The following is an 8,294-nucleotide window of genomic DNA, read 5'->3' as shown; positions in this document are numbered from 1 at the left end:
AGTTTTTCTTTCTGTCTATGTATGCGCTTAGAGAGAGCAAAGAGGTAGAGAAAGCAACCAGAGATATGCAAGAGAGAGTGTATGCGCACGGAGCCGCAGATGTGCGTTTAAAAAGAAGAGGACCACTGTATTATCGGCAGAACTAGCCAGAACTCACCTACCGCGGCATCGGATTCCAGCATCGCGGTGTCTCATCACACACAGCAACAACAACGCTGTCGAGTGTGCGGCAGGAAAACATGCGTTCAAATCATCACGCATGAGTGCTGTCGCTTCAGCTAGAGAAATAGACGAAAGCGAGAATCACACACTGCTTTAATCAGTGTCGTCTACATAACAATCAGTACTACAAAGTTTAGGCGGGAATCCGATTCCAGATCATCGAAACTTGTGGCAGAAAGCAAAATAAGGAACCGTGGAATCAACACCCGTGAAAATCTGCGTCGTCAGCTCCGGAATCAGCGCCATCTGCGTCGTTGTCCGTGCAGCAACAGGGACGCCACCTACTGCAGTGGCGGCGTGACCCACATGCGGGGCCCGTGAGCATCACGGCCTGTCGGCCCGCGAGCGACAGCGGCAACAACGGTCGCCTCACTGGGTGGCGGCATTGCCCACCTGGCCTCGCCCGTTACGTTGCCCCTGCTGCGCTGTATGTAAGCTGTTACAAGCCGCGCTGCCGCCTCCTGCTGTGGTGGCCGGGCCCGCCGCCTCATGGCATGGCGGCAGGTGCCACGTGTCGCCTGCCGCCACTAGCGAGGGGGTCCTTTTTGACAATATTTTTGACATGTGGTCTTTTTTGGCAATTCTGTTGGCCAGGGGGTCCTTTTGGGCAAAAAGTCGTGCTCCTCGCCAGCGAAGCCGCACCTGTCCTTCGTTGAACAGGACTTGGGCTGAGGTCGTGGGCCACTCGTCGCCACGTGCATCGGTGCCGCCAAGGTCCCGATTTGGGTGTTGCAAGGATTCCAACATCAATGCCTTTTTGGTCTCTACTTTGGAGTCCCAGCTTGCCCTATTGCGCACAGAGCTCCTTGAGGAGGTTGATCTGCTCCGCACTGAGTTTCATAACGCTCTTGCCAAGCTTCATGTTGCTTCGTTTGTGCCTTTGTTGCCCGAGCTTCAGGTTGGTTCCATTGATGGGGAGGCTGAATGCTTCTTTGGAGATTTTTCTCCTCGTGGTCGGCATGCGACACCGTCTATTCATGGGAATGTGGTCATCCCCGAGGTCGTGGCTCCAGTTCTGTAGATTATGCCTGAGCCGCGGGAGCTTTGTGGGGAATCACCTATGGTGCTACCGATGGAGTTGGAGTCCTTAGTGGTGGCCATGACGCCATCACCACCACCACGGTCAGAGTATTATCAGCCGCCCGCCTTCGTGGACATTGGAGGCTTGGTATGTTCTCTCACTCTCTCATCTATGGCCATTGGGCATGTGGTGTCTTTGAGTGACAAGGTTGATGAGATAAGTGTGCTGGCACCTAACTCTGAGGCTTTATTTTGTGAGCAACTCGAGGTGCCTGAGTCCATCATGCCGGTGGTACCTGCGAGTGCTGATGTTGAGGCGGTTGGTATGTTGGCGCCTGATCCCTTGGAGCCCACACAGCCGCTCGCCTCTGTGGAGCGTGGAGGTTCTGATGTTGCGGTCACTCACTCGCATCTAGTCGTTGGGCAGGTTTCTGTGCGTGATAAGGTCAATGAGATTCTCTTCCAGATAGAGCTTCATAGCTTGCTCAAACGTTTGGAGAGGGTTATCCCGGGATCTGGCAAGGCAATTGTGGAGGAGGTTCTTAGGAGCAAAGGAAAGAAGAGTGATGTCACAGGAAAGGCGTCTGCAACTGCTTGATGGATGGTCATCGGTATCTTGGGTTGTCCTTATGGAATGACTTGTCTTCGTGGCTTTGGTGGTGCGCGTGGTCTTCGGCCGAATTACTCTCGTTGGGGCTATCTTTGCGATGTTGCAGTGTGAGGGTTGGTTGTCGGATTACGTACTTATAGGGTTGCATGCTCTGTGCGTATGGTTGGTTTGTATCGGTTTTCGCCCGATTTTCCATTTAATTAACTGGGCAATTCTCTTCTGCTTAATTAATCGATGAGACAAATCTTTTGCCTCCGTTTCAAAAAAAAAAGAACCGAAAAGCAAACTGTCATGCGTAAAGTAGTTTCGCTTCGGAAATGATGTGCATACGCTATATATTTTCCTACACGATCGTTGTTCGACACTAATATGGACAATTCAGATTGAAAACAAGAAGGAAATCAACAGCTTGATTTTGTACATATTTTGTTATTAATACTCCCTCCGGTCCTTTTTACTCTGCACATTGGATTTGCCGAAAGTCAAACTTAGCTAAGTTTGACCAAATTTATATTATAAATTATTAGCATCTATAATATCTAATAAATATAATATGAAAATATATTCCGAGATGAATCTAATGATATTGGTGTTGTTATGTAAATGTCAATAATATTTTATATAAATTTGGTCAAAGTTGGATGAGATTGACTTCAGACAAACTTAATATGCAGAGTAAAAAGGACCGGAGGGAGTATAATTTACCGTAGAACTATTGTTCTACGGTTTTCCGGTCAAAAAAAAATTCCCCTTTGTCAAAAAATCTGCCTAATGAATTGCAACGGCTCATGGCACATTGTGTTTCTCAAGAAATAAAAGGAGACATGCACAAGCGTGCTCTAACAAAAGGTACAAAACAGAGACACAGCTGATCACTCGTATTTTAGTACAACTTTGAACTGCTCTGCTTCCTGGCGACTCTGGCTCTCGGTTTTCAGCTGGTCCGCTGCCACCTGTAGCGCCTTGGTGTTTTTCTTACCAACGAGTTCCACCTGCTGAAGGCTGGTTAAGTTGTCAATGCCGGCCAGGCTCCTCTCCTGGTCACAGAATCGCACCATGAGCTTTTCGAGCTTTCCCATGGCGCCTTGCTCAAATCGAACAACTCTCGGCGTACTATTATCACGAACAATGGCCAGCTCTTTGAGCACCGGGAACTTGAAGGTGGTGCGCGCAACCAGCTCCTCATCCTTGCAGCACTTCCTATCCAACGTGATCTTCAGCAGGTTAGGCAGCTTGTACAGGACACCGTATATGTCATCACCGTGCATGTCAATCCACCAAAGTTCTATATGGACGAGGTGTGTGAGTGACGCCATCCAGTCTGGAAACCCGTTGATTTTGCCACCAACTGTGATGTGCCGGAGGAGGAGTGGTGGGGAGGGGAGGTGATGAAGAAAGTCCATGTTGTTTGCATCCTCTGACATGTCTTCAACGGAGATCTGACGGATGGAGGATATCCTTCCGATGGAGTTACCAATCTCTCTGAGCACGGGCTTATCCGAGCAGCCGGTGCAACGGAGGACGATTCCAAGTCTTCGTAATTGAACCATGTCGCCCATCTCCTTGGCAAGTTCTGTATCGCCTTCACGGATATCAACCCTTAACAAACCCTCTAGGGCCTTCATTTTCCCGAGCCCTCGAGGCAGCCTCAAAAGTACCCTCCAATCTTTCCTGTTGGAAAGGCCAAAGTACTCAAGTTTCTCGAGGTTGATAACGGATTCTGGAACCCCGTTAAGGAGCGTGCCATATAGCCAAAGCGTCTGCAAATGTTGCAGCTCACCTATCTGGCTAGGTAGTAGTGTGATATCTGTATGATTAAGATTCAAGAATCTGAGAAGAAACAGCCGGCAAATATGCTTCATATGGTGGTCTTTTACATCTTTGCAGTCTTGTAGGTCTAGTACCCTGAGCAGGGTGAACTCGGCAAGTCGATCAAGCAGCTTGCCTTGACCTTCTGGTCGAAAAGTGCTCAAAGACCGGACATGCCGCATGCTTGTCTCCTCAATATTGGAACCCAGGTCGCCATGGATGGAGAGGCGGCGTACAGTGTCATGTGATGACCCTCCATATCGGCTTCCTATCAGGCTGACAAAGTTCACCTCTAGGGCCTTGGACACTATGACCTCCAGCATCATATCATGCACACGACACTCAATCGCTGAACCATCATATATTACCTGGCCTGGCTGGATCATGTTCCTGCTAAACAGCTCATCATAGTAGGATTCTGCAACCTCCTCCAGTGTCAGTCCACGCTTCTCAGGAATTAACCCTTCAGCAATCCATCTGTTGAGGAGTCGGTCCTTGCTTGTCACGTAATCCTCCGGGAAAATGCTGAGATACATCATGCAAGCCTTCAGATGATGTGGAAGGTGGTTGTAGCTTAGTGTAATCAATTGTCTCATTCCTTCCAATGTGGGGTTACTCTCCATTTGAGAACCAATTGAGTTGCAGATTCTCGTCCACATCTCCAAGCTGCCAGGCGTTTTGTAGCTTGCCAAAAGGCTGGCGATGCTAACAATTGCCAATGGCAAACCAGCACTTTTTTTCAGTATGCCATCCATTGCCGTCTCCAGATCATTGGGACAAACATTATTGGGGCCAAATACTCTATTAACAAATAGCGTCTTGGAATCTTCCAACTTGAGAGGCTTGACTCGATAGATATGATCTCCCCAAGCATTAGCTAGGGTACATGCTTTGGCCACGGTCTCTATCCTAGTAGTCACAATGATTCTGCTACTATTGTTGTTGTCTAGCAATTTGCATCGTATTGCATCCCATGCGGATATGGTCCATACATCGTCAATCACAATGAGGTACCTGATTATTCAACCCAAACATACATTCATTATGAAATTCTAAATGGGAATTCACCAATATTTGCATTAATTGCCGACATAAAATAAATGTTTATGATGTTTACCACGACAAGAAAGAATAATGAACCCAAATTGAAATATAGTTTGGAAGTACAACAATTTATATGACCGATGTAAAATTTTAATGTTATAAAAAATTTGAATTCTTTCTGAATTAAGACTTGAACTGAAATAAGTTTTATATATTATATTCAATTTTAAAGGCAAATTAATTTAAAAACTCCGGAGTTCAGAATTTTAGTTCTAAATTTCCATTTCAAAGCACTTCAGTCATTCCATCGCAAATAAAGTACTCCAATCATTAATTGGATTTAACTGCAGACATTGTAAAAATATGGTACAACATACAAATATCTTGAGTACACCTTATTACGGTGAAAATGGACTTATATTCCTTCCAAAACGTGGTCCTTGTTCTTACTATATGATTATCGACTTAAGGAATGCACATGTACAAAGATTTATGGGATCATATGTACCCTAATATAAGTCAACATAGAAACATTTTTAACCAATTTAAATTTATATGGCATAAGAAATGTACAAAAATGACATGGTACTAAGGAAAGGTACAACACTACATGACCATATAAAAATTTAATTTTGACATGACATAAAAATTATATTTGTGCATATCACAATATGAGTTCAAAAATGGATAAGTTTTTGACATTTCATTTTTCCCTTTTGACGTTGTGATCTATTTTTTTTTCAGGATGAAATAGTGGTCTCATTCGTTCTTTCTTGAACTTACTTAAATAGTATTCATTTTTTATTCAAGAGCAACATATCATAAAAAATTTGTAGGTATATACAAACATGATTTTGATTTTATTTTCCAAAGTTCAGTTATTTCGGTTTCAATTCAGCCAAATGGCAAAAAAAATCACTTGAAGTTCACCCAAATCTTTACGTGTTTGAAATATTTAAAAACATTATTTGAATCAGTGTGTAATTTTTTTACCGGGGAATCAATGTCTACTATCTAAACATTTTAAACAAATTGACTGAAAGAAATTTATTTCGATGTCTACCGAATGACTAAAAGTTAGTGAATTTCATTGAGAGTGTGACCCATGTTTATTTCAAGGTTTTCATTATGTTATTCTAGTTCTATACATATATGATATTTCTTTCATTCTTTTAAGGATGCGTTCATGGCCATTGAGGTAGACATATTCCCTTTTCAAAAAATAATAATTAAGATACCGTTCAAATCCTAGACTATATCTATACCTAATAATAAATAATGATACATTTCTCCAAAAAAAAATCCGTCCATGAACCCTAAATTGCCCATGAAGTTGAAGTAATTTACCCATGCACCCTGTCATACCTAAGTGGATAAGTGAAAAAAACTCTTCGTTAATTGTTTCTCTGTTTTTTTATTTGTCATTGAAACTGCCCTTAAAGTTGAAATAAATCACCCACCCCACTATTTGTAAGTGAAAAAAACTCTTTGTTAATTGTTTCGTATTTCATCTAAATTGCATCTAAATTTAAAGTAAATTATCCACCTTGCAATACGTAAGTGAAAAAACAAACTCTTCGTTAAGTGTTTCTCTGATTTTTTTTCGTTTGTCATCAAAACTGTCCCTAAGGTTGAAATAAATTACCCACCCCACCATTTATAACCAGCGCCCACGCGCCTGGCTACGTGGGCCGGCCCAATAACCAACCGACGAGCTCGCGCACGACCCCGCTCGATCGTTACGTTTACTGAAGAGAAAAAAGACTCGATCTTTTCGTTGTTGACTTTCAAGAAAAAAGTCATAATTTCAGAAAACAGAATTAAAAAAACAAAATTCTCATGGATTTAAAAAGTTCACTGATTTTCAAAAAAAGTTCGTCAAACATTAAAAAAAGTTTATGCATTTGGAAAAAGTTCATGAATTTTAAAAAAAGTTTATCGACTTTAAAAAATGTTCACAAATATTTGTAAAAAGTTCATCAAATTTGAAAACAGTTCATTAATTTTGAATAAAGTTCAGCAATTTTGAAAAAAAGTTCATCGATTTTGGAAAATGTTCATCTACTTTCAAGGGAAAAGTTTACGATTTTTTTTAAAAGTTCATCGATTTTGAAAAAAGTTCACGAGTTGCTTTCGCAATTATTTTTCACGAATTTGGGAAAAGAAAGAAAAAATGAATAGAGAGAAAAACGAAGAAAGAAGAAGAAAAAGGCGAAACAACCCACTGTAAGAACACGTAAGGTATGTGGTTATGGCGTCGTACTCTTTACAAGAACGTCCTGGGTTCGAATCCTGCCATTCACGCTCACAACCAAGCGTGCAGGAGAGGTATGCGCCCATCACGTCATGGATGTACGATACGTTCCGTAATAGCCGCACGATTGCATCTTCCCTAATTGCTGCGCTGGTAAAAAAAACTCATGCCGTCTGTTCATCCCCACTATCCCCGTGATCTCCCATATGCCAGCCAGCTCGCCGTCCGCCCTCGTCCACGACGCTGCCGTCCTCGTTGCAGCCGTTCTCCCTCGTCCCGCCGGCCACCGTCCTCGTCGCAGCCGTCCACCCTCTTCCCCGCCGGCCACCATCCCAGTCACCAGCCCCAACCACCGCCGGCCATCCTTGTTGCTTTACCCCGTGCAATAGCCGCACCCCGCGGTTGAAGCTCTTGTTGAGACCGATGTAGCTCTGGTTGCGACGACTGAAGCTCGCCGGCATGCTCGCCGCTGCTCATCCCAGGTATGCAGCTTGCAACAAAAAATCGAGCACCAGGGGAGATGCCCAGTGCTACAACCAACGACGAAAAAAGCTACAACTAGCGATAGGAAAAGTTTCAACCGGCTACGAAAAAAGCTTCAACCAATATACGACTGGAGGTATGGATGACCAAAAAAAGTTACAACCGGTGACAAAAAAAGCTTCGTCTAGCGGCGAAAAAAGCTTCATCCGACTATAAAAAAAGTTTCAATCGTGAAAACGAAGCCATGGACGAAAAACGAAAAGTTGCAACCGACAGTTATAAAAGTTACAACCGCATTAAAAAAAGCTTCAAGCTTCTTATCTCAGCTGCGACCCGCGATGACGATGACGCCGTTTTGCTGCAACCGCAGTAGATTTTCGCTACCATCGGCGATTGAATTTGCTACAACCAATATTCCATAACTGATGCTGCTGCTCCACCAAGCTCCCAGGCCCGCCCATGGCCATGGTCGCCGCGGCGCTGTGGGGGGTGAGAAAAGGAAGGTGGACGCGCGGACATGCGAGGAGCGCCCCTTGGCTTCGCACCTTGCAGCGTTAGTGGCCGCACCCCCCTACAGCATGCGGCCGCGTAGCATGGTTACGGTGATTGTGCGGGCCTGTGTGGAGATTTCGATCTAAGGGAGAGGAAGAAGAAAACATGTGGTTCGGGCTCTCTGGAGATGAAAGGGATATGGATAAGATAGGCTGCAAGTGCGTACGTGGCTTACTCGTGACGTTTCGTGAACGCTTGCGTGGCAACTCGACCGGCGCCCCGGCGTGAAACGTTTCCCATAGGATTTGGCCTATCCGCGTCCCTACTTCTCTGTTCCCATATTATCTGAACCCTCTGCTT

The sequence above is a fragment of the Triticum dicoccoides genome, chromosome 5B (genome assembly GCF_002162155.2).
Source record: "Triticum dicoccoides isolate Atlit2015 ecotype Zavitan chromosome 5B, WEW_v2.0, whole genome shotgun sequence".
NCBI lineage: Eukaryota > Viridiplantae > Streptophyta > Magnoliopsida > Poales > Poaceae > Triticum > Triticum dicoccoides.
The sequence above is the reverse complement of the archived record's forward strand: the minus strand, read 5'-3'. Positions refer to the sequence as shown.